At 50.5% G+C, this 19,435-nt stretch overlaps 1 long non-coding RNA gene across 1 annotated transcript; it reads left to right on the top strand.

Moving 5' to 3' along the window:
- The first annotated feature begins 4,408 nt into the window (after window positions 1-4,408).
- On the top strand, window positions 4,409-17,956 carry LOC139600953 (uncharacterized). Its single transcript, XR_011682735.1, has 3 exons — window positions 4,409-4,675; window positions 12,784-12,939; window positions 17,894-17,956. It is a non-coding gene; the product is annotated as an uncharacterized lncRNA (long non-coding RNA).
- Window positions 17,957-19,435: the final 1,479 nt, after the last annotated feature.

Genomic DNA, 19,435 nt, shown 5'->3' with positions numbered 1-19,435 from the left:
ACATCCCAACCCCTGATGTCACCTCATGGAAGGGCCAGGAGATGTTCCTGCCCCAAAAACCCACCCAGGACACACTGGGACATGACCAGAAGCCTGGAAAGCCTCTTTTCCCAGCTCCACCAAGCTCTGATGGTAAGGAGGATCAGCTTTTATCTCTGGGGGTATTAACACCACTATAAACTCCCTAACCCTGGAGTTCCCATAAAAACTGAGAGGTGGGACTCCTGAGAAATGGACACTTCCCAGCTCTGGAAAGAGTGCAGAGGGGCTTTTGTAACAGCTACAACTGTAATTTAAAGAGAGAAAGAGTGGTATTCCAACTATTTTGTCTTTAAAAGGAAATAGTGAATAACTTATGGATAAGACATTAACCCAGGCCTCGACCAGTGCTTGTTAAAGAGCCCTCAGCACTGTTTGCAAGAGGGAAGGTGGAGGGTGTTAGTCTTGGATTCCTGCCTAAATTCCAGCTTAAGGAAATGCATCCCAACCACCTAAAGTCCCACCTGTGTTTTTAGTGGGTCTGTATTCCCAACCATGGATCAATAGGTCTGAATTTCTCTGCCCTTCACCAGTGAGAAAACAGCTAAAGCTGCAGGATGAGGCTGGCTCAGCAGGGAATCTGGCATTCCTCCTGCAAAACCCTTGATTTTGGGGCAGGATTTATGGTTTTTATCCCAAACCTTTATCTTTAGGCTCGTTCACAGGTGGAACAGGTCTGGTGGTGGAAACCTGGGGTGATTAATTGGCAAAAATAGAGGGGGAAAGGGACCAGCAGGGCTGGGAGGATCCAGCATCCCCACTCCAGTCACACCCCAGAATGGTTCCTCATGCAGAAAATTCTCTTGGACCCTCACATCTACTCAAGACTGGCCTCGCTGCCAAATCAGTTTTTAATTCTCCTTCCAGAGGTTGTTATCACTAACAGCTCATCATTTTAATGGGTTAAATATCCATCCTGCAGCAGGACCCAGCGTGGCACAGCCACTGCTGCATTCCAGCCCAAAGGTGGCCACACTGCACCCACAGAATAAAGTCATCCCTGTAAAACAAGTTTAAAACAGTCCTTCTGGATGGAAAATGGGGATATTTGAAGACATTTATTTTATCTTTCTTTGGTTTTAAAGATCACATGTTACCAGCGTGTGAAAAGGCATCATTTTTCTTCCCTGGAGTTATTTATGATCCTAATCCTGCTCCACCCTGCATGTTACAGATTGTGAGGCTTTTCAGTGAAACCATTACTGCTTTAAAAAGCAGATCAAATCCCATTTTCCCACCCTTTTTTTCCACCTCATCTTCTCTGCACCCCAGCACAGGCACATTTTAATAGCAGGAATCAGTTTACCTTCACAGCCATTCCCACAAATACAGTTCAGGTTCCAGAGCGTGCAGGGAACTGTAAATTTGAGGGACACTTTGTATTTGGATATAAATATTTTTCACACCTTGGCAAAGCATGTTTCACCTTGTTTTTGTGAGTAATGATATTTGCTATCCCAGTTTTGCATTTCAGAGCCACTCCCGATGTTCCCAAATGCTCAGGGGGGTGGTGCTGCTGCTCTCCTGGCTTTGCAAATGACAATCCCAATGTGAAATGAGGTTAGGATGGAGCTGGTTATGCCCCTGGCACAGGGAACAGTGGGGTTATTAGGAATATTTATTATTTGATGGGGTAAATTACCTGTGAGGGTGCTGAGGCCCTGGCACAGGGTGCCCAGAGCAGCTGGGGCTGCCCCTGGGAGTGTCCAAGGCCAGGCTGGATGGGGCTTGGAGCAAGGTGGGACAGTGGAAGGTGTTCCATGGGATGATCTTTAAGGTCTCTCCAACCCAAACTATTCTGAGAATCTCTAAAATATCAGAGGAGGAGCTTTATTGAATCAAATGCTGGTGGGACTGGAAGCAAAGGGGGTTTTCTTGGCTCGTTTCAGAACTGTGGCAAAGCCTGTGCTGCTTTTGAGAAAGCTGTAATTTAGTTTTAAGGGGTTTTTATGGCATCTCAGGCAAAGGACTTGGTGGCTGAGCTGAAGGAACAGCTCCCCAAGAGCCTCCAGCCTTGGTTTGTGCTCAGCTGTCGTAGGGTAGGAAGGAAATTTAATTCTTGTTGTTCCATCATGGGGGCAGCCCCTGAGCCCGTGTCCCTGACCAGTCCAACTTCCACCTCAGCTTCAGTGGGAAGGTGCTTCCCATCCTCCTGAAGCCCTGCAGAAGGATATCCCCAACTCATGAACTGTTTACAGCTGCAATGCACTGAATTCCTGCTGGATCAGTGCTATTCAGCTGGAAAAAATAGAAACAGGGCTTCATGGACCCAGGCCTGGCTGGCAGGCTGGGGAAGGCTGTAAATGTCTGGAGAGAAGCCACTTGTATCCATGACACACACAAGTGCCCCTTTCCTCCTGCTGTTTTCCTTGTTTTGGAGCCATCTCCTGTTATTTGTAAGAAGCTGTCCGTGTTTCAGACAATCAGGACTCCTGCCCACTGAGGGGACACGTGGAGCAGGTGGTGTGGGAGTGATGGGGGTAGGATGGTCAGGATGGACAGGGATGAGAGATCTCTGCAGCCAGGTCCTGGAACTTGTGGGTTATTGCAAAGGGCCTGGGTGCAGGGCCCTGCTGGGAGCTGCCAGGCACAGCTCAGAGCAGCCCCAAAGGAGCCCCAAAGAGGAGCCCCAAAGAGGTGGGAAGTTCCCATTACAATACAATAAATCTTCTTCTGTGCTGAATATGGTGAGAGACAACTGCTCACTTTGGAAATTTAAAGAGGTTTATTAAACCTTAACAAAAATCCAACAAAGGACTACACAAGGGAGAAGCTGCAGCGCTGGGAGCTGCCCCTCGTGCACAGCACATGGCCAGTTCATGTTCAAGATGGGTGCTCAGGCTTTTATACCCTGGGGTTGCATCAGCCAGCCCTGGCCCCTCCCAAGGTCTGTCACTCAGCTCTTCTGTGCCATTTATCAGTGCAAACTGCTTTCTTGTCACTGCATTGGAGCTCAGGTGTTGCCATGCCCACCCCCTGAGCACCCCCAAGCTTTTCCATTCCCACCTGCCCAGGTAAGGGACACCTGTGCAGCTTCTTTGTACCTGTCCTGGACAGCCCAGGCTGTCTGATGGCAGCAATACAGGGGGAAAGGGAACCATGGGGAGAACAGAGGCCATCTAAACTGCAATAACATAACTGTACATCACTAAAGCTTGTCTTAATATTCACACAATAGTTATCCCTTAATTGTGAGAGCCAATCATCTCATTATCCATCTAGAACAATATTCTAATTCTCACTAACCAATCTAGTACAAGAAACAAATCTTATAGCATTTACATACAGCCTATAAAAATCATTCCATTACCACACTGTGTTACATTTTAAACCCTAAAAACTCCTCTTTGGGCCCCTTCTGCCAAGCTGTAGGGTCTGCTCTGCCCCTTGGGCCTGTCTGCAGGCAGAGGGTGTTGTTCCATCAAAAGGGGATCACCTTCAGCAGCCATACCATTGTTTTCCAGTTGTTCAGTAACTGAGGGATCTCAAAGCTTGCTTTCATTTCAATCTCGCTTATAGTTTCTATATTCTCAAAATCTTTTGCCAGACAATCATATTGATAAGGCTTTCCTGTTTCATCTTCCCCAACAGGTAGGAAATGTCTGAGTTCAGGGGTGCTCTGAGAATCACAGCTCACAGCAAAGCTCGTAGGGCAGCACAGACTGTGCTGGGCTGAATCAGGGGCAGTTGGGTTTTACATCCTGTCCTTTTGCAGCCAGGACATCACAGGGAGTCTGTGCAACCCTGGGGACCAGGCAGGTCCTACAGGTGTGGGGTTGGAGAGGGGAAAACGCTGCTGATGCAGATGGAGCTCCCAGGATCAGCATTAATGGCACAGAGAGACAGGGGAATAACCCAGAGAGGGGCTGTGCAGGCAGGGGTGGTGCTGCTGGGAGATCTGGGCACATCCCTGTGCTACTGCAGGGCAGCCTCATCCCAGCGGTGAGCAGAGGGCACCAGGGGCTGGAAAGGGCTCCAGGGGCTGGAAAGGGCACAAGGGGTGCCAAGGGCATCAGGGGCTGCAAAGGGCACCAGGGGATGGAAGGGCTCCAGGGCTGAAAGATCTCCAGGGGCTGCAAAGGGCATCAGTCCTGCAAAGGACTCCAGGGGCTGGAAAGGGTTCCAGGGCCTGGAAAGGGCTCCAGGGGGTGCCAAGAGCTCCAGGACTGAAAGGGCACCAGGGGTGCCAAGGGCATCAGGGGCTGCAAAAGGCAGCAGGGGCTGAAAGGGCAGGGATGAAAGGTACCAGGAACTGCAAAGGGCTCCAGGGCTGCAAAGGGCACAAGGGCTGTCAAGGGCAATGCTCTGCAGGGCAGCAGGAATTCTGAGCAGGATGCAATGATCGTGTGACACCCCACATGATGGAGATTCTCTGCTTGGAGCTCCTGGTGCCCTGCTGTTTATTTTTCATGCACACAGCAGCCCTGAGATGCAGGAACTTTCTGAAGACCACAGATGGGGCACCTGTGGATGGTGTCCCTGCCCGAGTGAGGGAAGTTCTGGCCCAGACTAGAGTGGAAGCATGTTTACTGCTTAAACTGGAGCTCACACCTCAACCTGGGCTCCTGGAGGATGGAGGAGGCAGACAGCTGATGTGCTCAAGACAGAAAACACCTTTGGACAAAGCACATTTCTGGTGAGTCTGAGAGTCCTGAGCATCCCATGGGAAGAGAGACCGGGTACTATGAGAGGAGAGGGATTTATCTGCATGTGAGAGGTGGAGGTGGCATGTCTAAGGGCAGGCTGAGCTGTGAGTGTGTCTGGCACAAGCTCTCGGACTAGAATAGGTTTCCATTTTCCAGGCAATCACAGAGGAACGAGATTGTCTCATTTTCTCGTGTGCATATATCTGGTCTCCCAGTTGCCGAGGCAACACTGTATATGTTTGCAGGCTGGAAGGATCTGGGGATGGAAAATGAAGCCAGGGAGTGGACTGAGGAGAGAAGTCCAGCAGGAATTTTCCCCATGACTTTTGGGGCCGATTGGCTAGCACTAATTTAAAGCTCTCTCCAGGGATTAGTCATCAAACCTGAGATTTTCATTTTTATGATTTTGAATCCACCGCGGTGGCTCCTGGGAGGCCGTTTGTTCATGTTGAAATGAACCTCGTGGAGATGGAGGGGCTGCAGGATGGGAGCCAGCAGGGAGGGCAATTCCATAGAAACACAAACAAGGTACAACATCTTGCTCCAGCCTGTGGAAAGCTGAGCCCCCGGGGAGCAGCAGCTCCCTGGCAGTGCAGCCTGGTGGATACCTGCATTTTCCCCTGCAGGATGGATTCTGCATTTCAGTGCATGATCCTGGTGTGCCTGCAGCCCCAGGGCTTGGGTTTTAGGATGCCTCAGGCACAGGGAGAAGCTGCTGGAAAAACCCTGCACGAAGCTCTTCATGCCAAGGAAGCTCCTGGTTGCAACTTGGAGAGTCCTGTGGCACAACTGAAGGTTCTGAGAAGTTTCTTTTTGTCCCAGATCTGGGATCATCATTTCCTGACAGATCTTGCTGCCTCGAGTTTGCACTCAAGGTGAGCCCTGCCCCCAGATTTGGAGCATCCCTTGGGCAGGGAAAGGGAGTGAACCCCAGGGGACACGGGAGCAGTTTTGTGGATGCCTTGAAGAGCTGAAGAAGGACATTGTTGACAATAATTAGTTTATTTACATTCAGTCCTGCTGCACTGCTCAGAAAGTCACAGTGGGTTCCTGCCTGCTCCAGAGAGGTTTTTGGGGATTCTGCCTTTTAAATTCTTACTGACTTGAAGGTTTATTTGTGTTACTGTGAGGATTCTGAGGCCCTGACACAGGGTGCCCAGAGAAGCTGTGGCTGCCCCATCACTGGAAGTGTCCAAGGCCAGGCTGGATGGAGCTTGGAGCAACCTGGGACAGTGGGAGGTGTCCCTGCCATAATGGGTGGGACTGGATGGGCTTTAAAGTCCCTTCAAACCCAAACTAATGCCAAAATGCCTCAGGTTTTAGATTTTCTATTTTTCAGGTTCTGTGCTGCTTTAGTGTGTGGGTCTGGGGATGGTGAGCTCTGGGCACAGAGCAGGGAGACAAAACAATTCCTGCTCCAGCTGGGCACCAAGGACAAATGATCCAAATCTCAGCCCAAGAGCACAAACACCGTGGGCTGGAGAGAGAAAAACAAGGATGGGACTGCAGGGGCTAAAGCTGGAATGGGACAATGAACTGCAAGATGCAAATGGAGCAGAACTGATCCAAGGGAGAGACCCCGGGAGCGCTCGTGCATTTTGGGACCATTTGGGTTCATCTTGGGTTCATTCTGGGACCATTTTGGTTCACCTTGGTTCATTTTGGGACCATTTTGGTTCATCTTGGGTGCAGCCCTGGCTGGGCTCTTGTGCTGCCCAAGGTGGATCCATTGAGGCCTTTTAATAAATCCCTGCTTTATTCTTTAACTCTGTCCAGCCTCTGTTCTAGGCCAGCCTTCCCAAGGCATCAATTTGGGATTCTACCCTGCAGCCTGAATTGCCCTGGCAGGGCCAGAGCCAGACCCACACAGGCACCTCCATCCTTCCCATCACTCTTTCCCCCACTCTACCTGGCACTTTCACCCTCCATGGACTGTGTGTGTAATGAAAAAGCCCCTTCAGTTCTTCAAAGCATTTTGGGGGTTTCCTGCAGCAGAAGTGACCTTTTCTCCACCTCTACCCCTGCCTGTGAATGGTGATTTGTGCTGTGACTTCAAAACTCCTGGCACAAGGTTGGTGTTTCTGCTGGGCAGCTTCCCCTGGCTTTTTTCATCTCAAGCAAATAAATAAGGCAAGAACTTCACAAGGAAAAGGGAAGCAGAGGAGGTGGCAGTGCCATTCCTGTTGGAAGCTGGCATTCCCCACCTCTGCTAAATGAGGTTCAGAGAGGACATCTGGGATGTGGATTTTTAATCTCCTCCTTTGATTTCACTGCATCGAGGTTGGGTTTTGCATCCTTTTTTGTTAATCACTTGAAAACAGACTTATAAATAGACGAACTGTCCAGGAATTGGTGTTCAAAAATCCTCCTTGCATGTAAGACAGGATTCACTGAGTGTGGGGGTAGGGAGATGCTGGTGCTGAAGTTGATGCCTTGGGAAGGCTGACCTAGAACAGAGCTGGACAGAGTTAAAGAATAAAGCAGGGATTTATTAAAAGGCCTCAATGGATCCACCTTGGGCAGCACAAGAGCCCAGCCAGGGCTGTACCCAAGATGAACCAAAATGGTCCCAGAATGAACCCAAGATGAACCCAAATGGCCCCAAAATGAACCCAAGATGAACCAAAATGGTCTCAAAATGAACCCAAGATGAACCAAAATGGTCCCAGAATGAACCCAAGATGAACCCAAATGGTCCCAAAATGCACGAGCGCTCCCGGGGTCTCTCCCTTGGATCAGTTCTGCTCCATTTGCATCTTGCAGTTCATTGTCCCATTCCAGCTTTAGCCCCTGCAGTCCCATCCTTGTTTTTCTCTCTCCAGCCCACGGGGTTTGTGCTCTTGGGCTGAGATTTGGATCATTTGTCCTTGGTGCCCAGCTGGAGCAGGAATTGTTTTGTCTCCCTGCTCTGTGCCCAGAGCTCAGCATCTCCTGATGTGAACCCAGACCCACACACTAAAGCAGCACAGAACCTGAAAAATAGAAAAGCCAAAACCTGAGGCATCAAAATCCCCCTGGGATATTTCTCCAACCTCTCCCCTCCCCTCTCTGGGCCCTTCCCTGCTGGTGACACTTGGCCTTGGGGCAGCTGCAAGGGGCACAGAGGGGTCTGTCTGTCTGTCTGTCCTTAGGGAGACCAGGCTGAGCGGGGTGTGGATGTCTTGGAGCAGCATATGGAGGGTGCTTACAGCCAGAGTGTTTTCAGCTGTTGGGAAAAAGGCTGTAAAATGTGATTCCCACCATTCCAGCCCTCTGGGTTCGGACTACATCAAATTGGGTATTTTGCCTCTGGCACAAACCAAAACCTGATGTGCCAGAGGATGGTAAAGCCCTCACTTAATCCCTTTAATTGCTTAATACCACAGCCAGCAAGGAAATGTGTTCTGATCCCGTTAATCTTTGCTGTGAAAGAAAAGCTTTTGTAATTGTATCCGCAGCTCAAAACCCCCTGTTCTTCCCAGAGCCCAAAAACACACCCTTCCCATCACCACCAGCACCTTCAGCAGGCTAATGGGAGAGGCAGAAAATTATTGTTTCACTCATAAAACTCTTAAAAAATAAAAAAGAGGTGAAGCACAAGGTCCAGCTGAGCAGGATGGGCAAGGCAAAGGGGCTGCCCCAATTCACGGGATGCTCCAGGGAGCTGCCTGGATCCCTGCCAAGGTTTTTAGCCCCTCCAGTTTCCAAAGTAGCACACTTCATCCAAAGAGGAAGAGAGGAAAAGCTGGGAGGGACAGAGGGTGTTTCTGGTATTGAGCAGCAGTGCAGGGCTATTTCTCTCAGCAGCTGACAGTGTAAATGCATTTCCTGGCAGGCAGCTCGCTCTGTATTAAAATTCTTGATGAAGATTATTAAAGTGTGTTTATGAAAAGCCTGCGAGTGCTTCTTGGACTGCGAGCTGCCTTTTCAGAATGACATGTTTGGGTGAGTGCTCAGGGGTTATTAAAACCAGGCTGGCCAAACCCACCCCATCCACTGGCTCCAGGTGGGATCTGCAGCAAACTGGACTGTCCCAGTTTGGTCAAAAGGGAACCAGTGTGGGGTGACTGTGGCTGCTGCAACCCCTGAACCATTCCCCAAAGCCTGAGTGTGTTCTGTGATTGTGGAATGGATGGATGATGGATGGATGGATGATGGATGATGGATGGGGGATGGATGGATGGATGGATGATGGATGGATGATGGATGGATGGATGGATGATGGATGGATGATGGATGGATGGATGGATGGATGATGGATGGATGGATGGATGATGGATGGATGGATGGATGGATGGATGGATGGATGGATGATGGATGGATGGATGATGGATGGATGGATGGATGGATGGATGGATGGATGGATGATCGATGGATGGATGGATGGATGATGGATGGATGATGGATGGATGAGGGATGATGGATGGATGAGGGATGGATGGATGATGGATGATGGATGGATGATGGATGGATGAGGGATGGATGATGGATGGGGGATGGATGGGTGGACGGACAGATGGATGGGGGATGGATGGATGGATGGATGGATGGATGGATGGATGATGGATGATGGATGGATGGATGGATGGATGGATGGATGGATGGATAGATGGATGATGGATGGGGGATGGATGGGTGGACAGACAGATGGATGGGGGATGGATGACCCCCAGGTGGGTCAGGGCTGCAGTGAGGTGCCCAGGGATGCTGAGGAGCTGGGTCACTCCATTTTCCCCCCTGACAGGGCCCATGGGGGCAGCTGCAGTCACCACCCCTGCACTGGTGCCAGTAAAGCTTTTGGGAGACGTTCCATGCTGGAGACAGCCATCAAATTCTACACACAGATGAATGTCCCCATGGCAATGCCACCTCCTCTGCTGGCACCTGGAGGTGCTGTCACCCTTTTCTCTATGCTCTTCCCTTCCCAGCCTGAGAGAGGGTTTTTTTAATGTGGGAGATCAGGTTGTATATCTAAATATATGTCCTTAAAAAAAAAAAAGTTTCCAAGAACAATGGTGGAAAGAGCCCAAAAATGTGCTAAGAAGGATGAATGCATTAGGCTTGGAGTCCAAGGAAAATATCAAAAGAGTGAATCAGAGAGAAAGAGAGGAAGAGGAAAGAAATAGAAACGTATGGAGTTCTTAAAAAGCCATTTTTTCCTTTTAATGTTCATGGCAGCTTTTCAATTTGAGCTTTGAGTGCAGGAGAAATGTGTCCACTGCTGCTGCCTGGAGCTGTGCTCTGAGGGGATGCAAAGGCATTGTAGCAGTGACACGTTCAATCTGGTTTCAATCCAGCCCCATTCAGAAATACAGAACAGTTTGGTCAGAGGGGACCTTTGGGGGTCACATTCTTAGAGGAACATCCCTTCATTCTTTGGGGTCTTTCTCTGGGGTTTCCCTCTTGGCTCCTGCTGCCTCTGGCTCGTCTCTGTAAAACTCCACGTGTGCTGCAGAGTACCCAGCACATCCTCCTAACCCTGGGGGGGCAGAGACAGCGTGTCCTGGGCAAACCTGGGATTGTTCTCCTCCTCCAGCAAGTCTAAAGCTCTTCCCTTTCGAGAAAGGTGAATCCCATGTGATGCCAGTGATTTTTGTAATTGTATCTGTAGCTCAAACCCCCCTGTTCTTCCCAGAGCCCAAAATCACACCCTTCCCTTACCATCACCACCAGCAGCACCTTCAGCAGGGTAATGGGAGAGGTAGAAAATGCTGGTTTCAGCCTTAAAACCCCCCAAAAATAAAAAAGAGGCAAAGCACAAGGTCCAGCTGAGCAGGAGGTGGGAGCAGGATGGCACTGGGCCATGGCAGGATGGTCCTGGTGCCACCCAGGCCATCACAGGAGGACCAGGACAAGGGGGAATGGGTTAAAATTGCCAGAGAGCAGGGCTAGGAGGGATATGGGGAAGGAATTGTTTCCTGGGAGGGTGGGCAGGCCCTGGCACAGGTGCCCAGAGCAGCTGGGGCTGCCCCTGCATCCCTGGCAGTGCCCAAGGCCAGGCTGGGCAGGGCTTGGAGCAGCCTGGGACAGTGGAAGGTGTCCCTGCCATGGCAGGGGTGGAATGGGATGAGCTTTAATTCCCCTCCAAACCATCCTGGGATTCTGAGTGTTGATGGAGCAGCCCAGCAGGATGAAATTTGTAGGTGTGGGACATTTCCTGGAGCAGGGCCAGCCCTGTGTCCTCTGCAGGTGGCACCACCCTGGGCTTAGGCTGGTTCTCTGTGTCTGCTGGTGGTGTCTGCAAGCTCAAGCATCAGCCTGGGTGTCCTGGCAGATCTCTGTCCCCTTTTGTGCTTTGGGCAGGCTAAACCCAAGCTGTCTTTTCCCTTATCCCCCCCCTTTTGTTGCTGGATCTGTCCCTTCACTCCTCCTGCAGCTCAGACCCCTTCCCACATTATCAGAGGTCCCAGCCTCAGGAGTGCTGATTGCTGAGGGCAGATGAGGAGGCTAGAAAACAAATATTGTGATAAAATCTTGATTTTGGTTGCATGAAGCAGGGAGAATGAGGGTCAGTGAGGATGGAGTGCTGGCTGCAGGCAGAGGTGGGAGGAGAGCTGGGACATCGAGCCCAAATTCATACCCTGGTGACTGTGACATCCATCAGGGTTAAAGACAATCTGTGTCTCATTAATCATCTGATATAAACAGAGGGAGACTCACTGGAACAGAGTGGTGTCACTGGATGAATGGCCTGCAGTTGGAAAATAAACATTTCAAGCTCTGTCTCAGCGTTTATTTTTGCTAAATGCCTTCTCTGCACCCGGGTGTTCTGCTCACAGTGGGGAACCACTGCCCCAAATCCATCCCCAGGAGCAATGCTGGAGCAGGGACCTGGGCTGCTGGGGGAGAGATGCAACAAACAGAGCAGGAAAAATCCTGGAGCAGCCACAGTGGGGAACCACTGCCCCAAATCCATGCCCAGGCTGCTGTGTGGAGCAGCCAGAGCAGGCTGCCCTGCTGGGGAAGATGAAGCAGGAAAGCCTTATCAATATGATTGTCCAGCAAAAGATTTTGAGAATATAGAAACTATGAGTGAGATTTAAATGAAAGCAAGCTTTGAGATACCTCAGCTACTGAACAACTGGAAAACAATGGTGTGGCTGGCTGAAGGTGATCCCCTTTTGATGGAACAACACCCTCTGCTTGCAGACAGGCCCAAGGGTCAGAGCAGACCCTACAGCTTGGCAGAAGGGGCCCAAAGAGGAGTTTTTAGGGTTTAAAATGTAACACAGTGTGGTAATGTAGTGATTCTTATAGGCTGTATGTAAATGCTGTAGGATTTGTATTTTGGACTAGACTGGTTAGTGAGAATCAGAATATTCAACACAGAAGAAGATTTACTGTATTGAAACAGGAACTTCACTCTCTTACCCTTTTACTCTCTTATGCTTTTTACTGTCTTACCCTCTCTCCCCTCTCTTCTCTCAGCCCTGCTCTGAGCTGTGCCTGGCAGCTCCCAGCAGGGCCCTGCACCCAGGCCCTTTGCAATAAACCCCAAGTTCCAGCCCTGGCTGCAGAGATCTCTGTCTCTGGTGTCCGTCCATCCCGACCATCCTACCCCCCCCAGACGTTCCTACACTGCCCTGGGTGGTTTCATGCTTTAACTGAGAGCCAGAGGGTTTCTCTCCTGGTTTCCCCTGGGTTTTAGCAGGTAGGAGGTGCAGCATGGCTGGGTTTGGGCAGGGTGGCATCCCTGGAATCCCAGCCTGTGGTCAGCTGTGACCCAGGGAAGTGGCACTCGTGTCTCCACAGGTGCTCCCCACATCCACTGCTGCATTTCCACAAACCACAGTTGGTTTTTCTTCAAACCTCTCATTACTCTTGGGGTTTTTCCCTCCCCACTTCCCTCTGCACAAACCCACCAGGTGCAGTCTGGAATTACCCCAATATGTCTTTATTCTGATTTATTAACCTGCTTATTGTATAGATGATTAGAGACATGTTTGGGAGATTTTACCACCTCAGAGCAGACATGAAGCTGTTACAGGGCAGTTAATCCTTTACAAATATGATTTTAATCATGCCACATTTCACACACAAGCACTGTCTTATTCCCTGTAATGGATAGCTGGCAACCTCAGTATAAAGAATTTAATTTCAAGCTATTTTTTTCCCACAGGCTCATTAACTTCTGCTGCTCAGGAGATATTAACAAAACCACAAGTGCACAGCTCAGCTACAATATCCAACCCTTCCACATCCCTCCAGGATCCCAGCTAGTGCATTTGCTGTACAAGGATCTCCACAGGGAGAGGGATTGCTGAGCCCTGAGCAGGTGAGTGGATTTTGCTGCATCAATGGACCTGTTACCTGATTATTATTTTTACCATATCTCAGTGCACCTTGTTCCACCTTTGCCATGCTGCCTGTTGAGGTTGCAAGAAGCTGGAAGTACAACCTATCCCCCCTGCTGTGACATCAGGAATAATAAATTCCATTAGAAATGGCATTTTGGGCTTTAGGTTTCTGCTGGTGAGAAGAAAGCAACGCTTGGTAGGAAAATAAATGACATAAGCATTGGCTTTTCCTGTGCCTGCTGACTTGCCATGCCATCCAGCCTGGTTCCCATCCAGCCACTCCCCTGGATGGGCTGGTTACAGGAGAAGACAGGTGGAGAAAAGAAAGAATTTCCACTGAATTAAATTATTTGAGCTGGAAAAATAAATTCTTGGCACAGCCTGGAGCCAGTGCCTGCCTGCTGCCTCCCCAGCTCAGCAGGAGAGGCTGCCATGCAGCAGGAGAGCTCCCTGCCATCCCAGCTGAGCCAGGGAAATGCACACGTGTGGGACCCCCCAGTGTCGCCAGCCAGGGCCATGTACAGACCTGGAACGGGATGGGATTGCTGTGGAACTGCCTTGAGCTGGTTTGTTTTCCAGCATCAGGCTCATTCCATGGCTATGACAATGGGAAGATGCCACCAGCTCACATCCCAGGCAGCAGACCAAGAATTTAATGTTACAACTTACTTTATAAGCTTCTTGACCAATCACACAAAGCAAAAGCACATTGACAGTAGCTCTGTCTAACCACTATAAGCACACGTACCTTTGGTTAAAGCAATGCTTGCTTATTTGGAATACAATACCTGCTTGTAACCCTTAAAACACAACACACAGAGCTCCATTATTAAGCTTAGAACTTCCTAATATCTTGCTAGATAAACTTTTCTGTAGCTTAGAGAGTTATTCTAGACAAGTGTTAATACACAGACCATTGTTCTATTTGTCTTTGCTTTTCTACTTTTTAAATAATTTTTCTGCTGACCTAACTCATGGCTGCTGCTTAGCTCTGCTCACAGTTCTACTGTATCTGAGGCCTGCATCTTGCAGCTTTCCCAAAACCCTCTGATTTTGTGGATTCCCACACGCAGCACCCCCTGGCCGTGTCCCCAGGGTGCCACTGCCTCCAGTGTGCCACTGCCTCCAGTGTGCCCAGGGCTGGCTGGCAGGGAGGGGACAGCAGCCCTTTGCCCTGGCACAGAGCAGGGACCCCAGAGCTGCTGGGAGCCCTGGCTGCCCCCCCTGTGTGGCTCTGTTGTGTCTGGGCCTCCACACTGGGGGGTTTTGTCCCCAGCCCCGCCCTGCCCTTCTCCCCCAGCCCCAGGGCAGGGAGGACAAGGGGACATTCTTTGGAGAACAGTGGGGGATCTCAGAGCAGGGCAGCCAGCCCACGCTGCCCTCCACACCTGGGTCACGCTGGGCACTGGCATTTTTGGGACTGTCTGGGCACCACAATGAGCTGAGCACAGAGGAGGGTGAGGAGATGGGGCCAGGGCTTGGGGCAGCCGGGGAGAGGGGACATCCCACAGACCCTGCAAGCAGCACTGCAAGCCTGGAGCAGCCCAGGGAGTGAGCGCTGAGGGCCTGAGCCATTCCCTGCTGGCTTTGCAGTGTCCCCCTGGCACCCCACGTCTGTGGGAGCCCCCCAACCCCACTTGCTGTTTGGTTTGGACTGAGGGAGGCTTTGTCTGCAGAATTTTCCACAGTCCACCTCCTAAACTTCCCCATTCATGGCCTTCAGCACACCCAGCAGCTCCCAGCAGGTCAAATATTCTGATGGCCAGGTGCTGCTTGCATGCCTGGCCTCCCCACAGGGGAGGATGTTGGTGGGTGGGTGGGATGCTGAGTGAGACCTCCCTTTCCTGCCCCTCTGCCCAGGATCCCTTCCAGCACGGCTGTTTCCACTCTCCCTTTCCATGAGAAACTGCCCTGCCTTGCTTCCTGCAGGAGATGAGCTCTGGAAGGCTCCCAGTGACCATGCACAGGGTGTGGAGGGCACCAGGAGCCCGGGGAGGATGCAGGGGGCTGCAGGGTGAGTGAGGATGCCCAAGAGTTGCTGTGGAAATGTGAAAGAAAAGGGGGAAAAGCCACTAAGCCCAGCCAAGGATGGAGTGCTCTCCATCCATGCAGACCTTTCCTTCATGATATATTTACTGTTAAAAAGTTAAAATGTGCATTTTGCACAGCTCAAATCCCAGCAAGAACAAGGTCTGGGGAAGGGGGGGAAGCAGAGTGACGCAGGGCTGGGTGGGTTGATGTCCCCCTGGCTGCCTGGGGCTATCAAACCCTGGCTTTGGGCTAGGGCTGGGCTCTGTGTTGGGCAGAGGGTGAGACCCCATCTGTGGGAGAACCAAGACTTGGCCCTCCCGGGTCAGGCTCAGGAGGGCCAAGAGCAGGCGATGTGCAAAACCTCTGGGATTTTTTCCCTTTTATCCCATCACAAAAACCTCCCCTCGGGAGTTTTTCCCACCAGCCTTCCTCTGCACAAGCAGGAACCTCCCCGAGGGTGGCCGAATTTCCACCACGGCTTTCCAGGGGATTCCTCCCCCCTTCCTGCTCAGCTCTCTCCCTGCCTGTGCAGCTGCGGAGCAGGGATGGTGCAGGGCCAGCTCTCCCCACGGGTTTGCAATAAAGCTGTCGGCAGCGGCGGGGCCGGGCGGGCCGGGGCTGGGGATGCGATTTGGGAGGCAGAGCTTCCCCTCCATCCCTCCACCACCGCCGCCGGGGCCAGCAGACAGAGCTGGCACTGCTCCCACCTGAGCAGCGGCCAGAGGCAGCCAAGATGTCTGGTGAGGAGGAAGAGGCGTCTGTGAGCACCGAGGGGAGATCTCCACAGACCCCCTCTGCCTCATGCAGCTTCCCAAAGGCATTAGCAAGGCCAGGAGCAGGCAGAGAGGTGTCAGGATCTCCATCAGAAACCCTAAATGTAAACCTACCCACAACCCTTATCATAATCCTAATCTGATCCTAACCCTACCCTGATACTGAACATAACCCTACAGCTAGTCCTAAACCTAACCCTAAACCAAATCCTCACCCAAACCATAATCCTAAACCTAATCCTAACCGTAATTCTAACCACAACTCTAAACAAAATTCTAAAGCTAAACCTAACAGTAAACCTCCCCTTAACTCTAAAATTAATCCTAACCCTAAACCTACCCCTAACCCAAATTCTAATACTAACCCAAAACCTATTCCAAAGCCTAACAGTAACCCTAATGTTAATCCTAACCCAAATCCTGACCATAGCCCTAACCCTAACCCTAACCCTCACCCTAACCCTAACCCTAACCCTAACCCTAACCCCTCCATCCCTCCATCACCGCCTGCCAGGACAGGGACAGAGCTGGCACTGCTCCCACCTGAGGAGCGGCCAGAGTGAGCCAAAGTGGTGAGGAGGAAGAGGCGTCTGTGAGCACCGAGGGGAGCCCTCCACAGACCCTCTCTGCCCCATCCAGCCCCCAAAGGCATTCCCAAAGCCAGGACCAGGCAGAGTTATTGGGATCTCCATCAGAAAGATCTCCATCCTAACCCTGACCTTGATCATAATCCTAATCCAGACCTTAACCCTAACCCAAACCCTAAACCTAATCCCACAGCTGAGAACATGCAGAGAATTTTCTGGAGCTCCATCAGAAAGAGAAACCCTAATCCTAAACCTAATTCTAACCCTACACATAATGCTAATCCAGAACCTAACGCTAACGCTAATCCTAACCCTAAACCTCAAACTAACACTAAGACAAACCCTAAACCTAATCCTGACCCATATCCTAATCCTAACCGTAATTCTAACCACAACACTAAATGAAATCCTTATCCTAAACCTAACCATAATCCTAACTCGAACCCTAAACATCACCCTAACCCTAAAACTAACCTGGACTCTAATGCTAACCTTAAACCTATACCTAAATCTGACCCTAATCCTAATGCTAACCTTAACACTAATCTCAATCCTAATCCTGAGACTAACCCTAACTCCAACCTTAACCTTAAACCTATACTTAATCCTGACCCTATGCTGACTCTAATCCTAATACTAATCCTAATCCTGACCCCAACCCTAACTCCAAGCCTAATCCTAACCCTAACCCCAACCCAAATCCTAACCCAATCCTAATCTTAACCCAAAACATAACCCCAACCCTAACCCAAACCCCAATCCTAACCCAAACCCAAACCCCAACCCTAAGGACCATCAGCCTTGCACATGCCAGGGACATTTTTGCCCCTTCCCACTGTGTCCTTGCACTGTGCATGGGGAAACTGAGGCAGGGGTTCCCAGAGGGGATGCTCCACAATCCCCCAGCAGCAGAACCCCTCAGTCCCACAGGAGGTGCTAAGGAAATAAGGAATTTCCATCCTGCCAAAAATTCAAATGTTTCAGACTGTGTGGAGTTCATCTTTAAATAGAGAAGTTTGGAATTTCACCTACAGAGGAGAAATTTCCTCTTGTCTTTACAAATCAGGCTGAATACAGGAGAGGAACAAGCACAGGACAAGGGCTGACCCTCCCCAAACACAACACTCTCAGAACCCTGCAGAAGTGTTCTCTGAAGAGGTTTTCATCAAACCAAAATGTGCCTGCAAAATGCTGTCTGCTAAAACTCTGCTCAGCTGGAAAAACACTGTCTAGCTTTTTCCCTTGAAGTTATCTCCCTAGACCTCATACAAAGTCTTATTTTTTCACTCCTTTCTGAGATGGGCTCCAATTCTCTACCTCAAGGTGCCCACAAATCATTATTTTCTTCTCTTTTTATTTAATTTCTTAAATTTCCTTCCTTTAAAAAAAAATCTTTAATTTCCTTTGCTTTTTGATTTCATTTCAATTGTGTCTGTTCCTGCTGTGGGTTTGATTCACTCACAGATGTCTCTGAGCTTCTCAGTGAGTTTCAGAACAAGAAATGTGTTTTTAGAAATGTGTTTTCTTATTTGGCACTGCAGATGCTGCTGAAATTATTCAGGATGTGAAATAAAGCAGCCATCAGGTATCTCTGAAAATTCAAAGAGAGGGAAAACTGGGGTGGGGATGGGATGGGATGGGATGGGATGGGATGGGATGGGATGGGATGGGATGGGGTTTGTGTGGAGGTTTCAGTCATTGGTTTCTCTGTGTCTGGATTGAAGGCACTTGGGACAGTAGTTCATGCTCAGACTCAGGTGTTTATTATTTCTTATCAGTAAAACAGTCTCACTACTGTGAGTTCTGCAGCCTTTCATTAGAAGGCACAAAATGGCCAACAATCTCTTGTTACAAGGTCTTTTAAGACTAAACTATCCAATTAAGAACTGACACCTGGATTATTTTCCCTTTTAACCCAATAACTGATCCCAAAGAGCCCACAATGCAGACTTTTCTGCCCAATTACAAAATGCCACCAAAACCCAAGAAGAAGAAGGAAGAAGAAGCACGAAGAAGAACCCCAGGATGACACCCTGTGCCCTCCATCTTGCTTCCATCCATAACACACTAAAAATCCCAAAACCTCAATTTCTCACCAAGTGATACACCTACACTACTCTCTGTAATCTATTTCACACTTTTGTGGATTCCAGTCTGTCTTGAAGTCTGGGAAACTTTCTCCATGGATGAGGGTCAAAGTCAGTGCTGCCCTAGGGGTCAGGGCACCCCAGAGCAGACACAGAAATATTCCTGGTGCCCTGGGTTTGCACAGGGATGGGGATGGGATGGGATGGGATGGGATGGGATGGGATGGGATCCATGGGATGGGATCCATGGGATGGGATGGGGATGGGATGGGATGGGATGGGGATGGGGATGGGATGGGATCCATGGGATGGGATGGGGATGGGGATGGGATGGGATGGGATGGGATGGGATGGGGATGGGGATGGGATGGGGATGGGATGGGATGGGGATGGGATGGGGATGGGGATGGGATGGGATGGGATGGGATGGGATGGGATGGGGATGGGGATGGGATGGGATGGGATGGGGATGGGATGGGGATGGGATGGGGATGGGGATGGGGATGGGGATGGGGATGGGGATGGGGATGGGATGGGATGGAGATGGAGATGGGGATGGGGATGGGGATGAGATGGGGATGGGGATGGGGATGGGATGGGATGGGATGGGATGGGATGGGATGGGATGGGATGGGACGGGGATGGGGATGGGGATGGGGTGGGATGGGATGGGATCCATGGGATGGGATCCATGGGATGGGATGGGATGGGGATGGGGATGGGGATGGGGATGGGATGGGGATGGGGTGGTTGGTGATGCTCTCAGCCCACAATACTCCTGGGAAGCTGTAAAGGCATGGAGACAGTTGTTTTCATGGAAGCAGCTCCTGCCTCATGCCCTGCCATGTCCTGGGACATGAGGACATTAATTTGGACCTTTATGCTTCAGTCCTTGTCTCTCAGGCACATGGTGGGATTTTTGGAGTTGTCCTGTGCAGGGCCAGGGTTTGAGCTGGATGGTCCTTGTGGGTCCCTCCCAGCTGAGCATATTCTGCA

This window comes from Agelaius tricolor, unplaced genomic scaffold, assembly GCF_023055355.1.
Source record: "Agelaius tricolor isolate 1412-34295 unplaced genomic scaffold, bAgeTri1.0.p SCAF_29, whole genome shotgun sequence".
Classification (NCBI taxonomy): Eukaryota; Metazoa; Chordata; class Aves; order Passeriformes; family Icteridae; genus Agelaius; species Agelaius tricolor.
The sequence above is the reverse complement of the archived record's forward strand: the minus strand, read 5'-3'. Positions and strand labels throughout refer to the sequence as shown.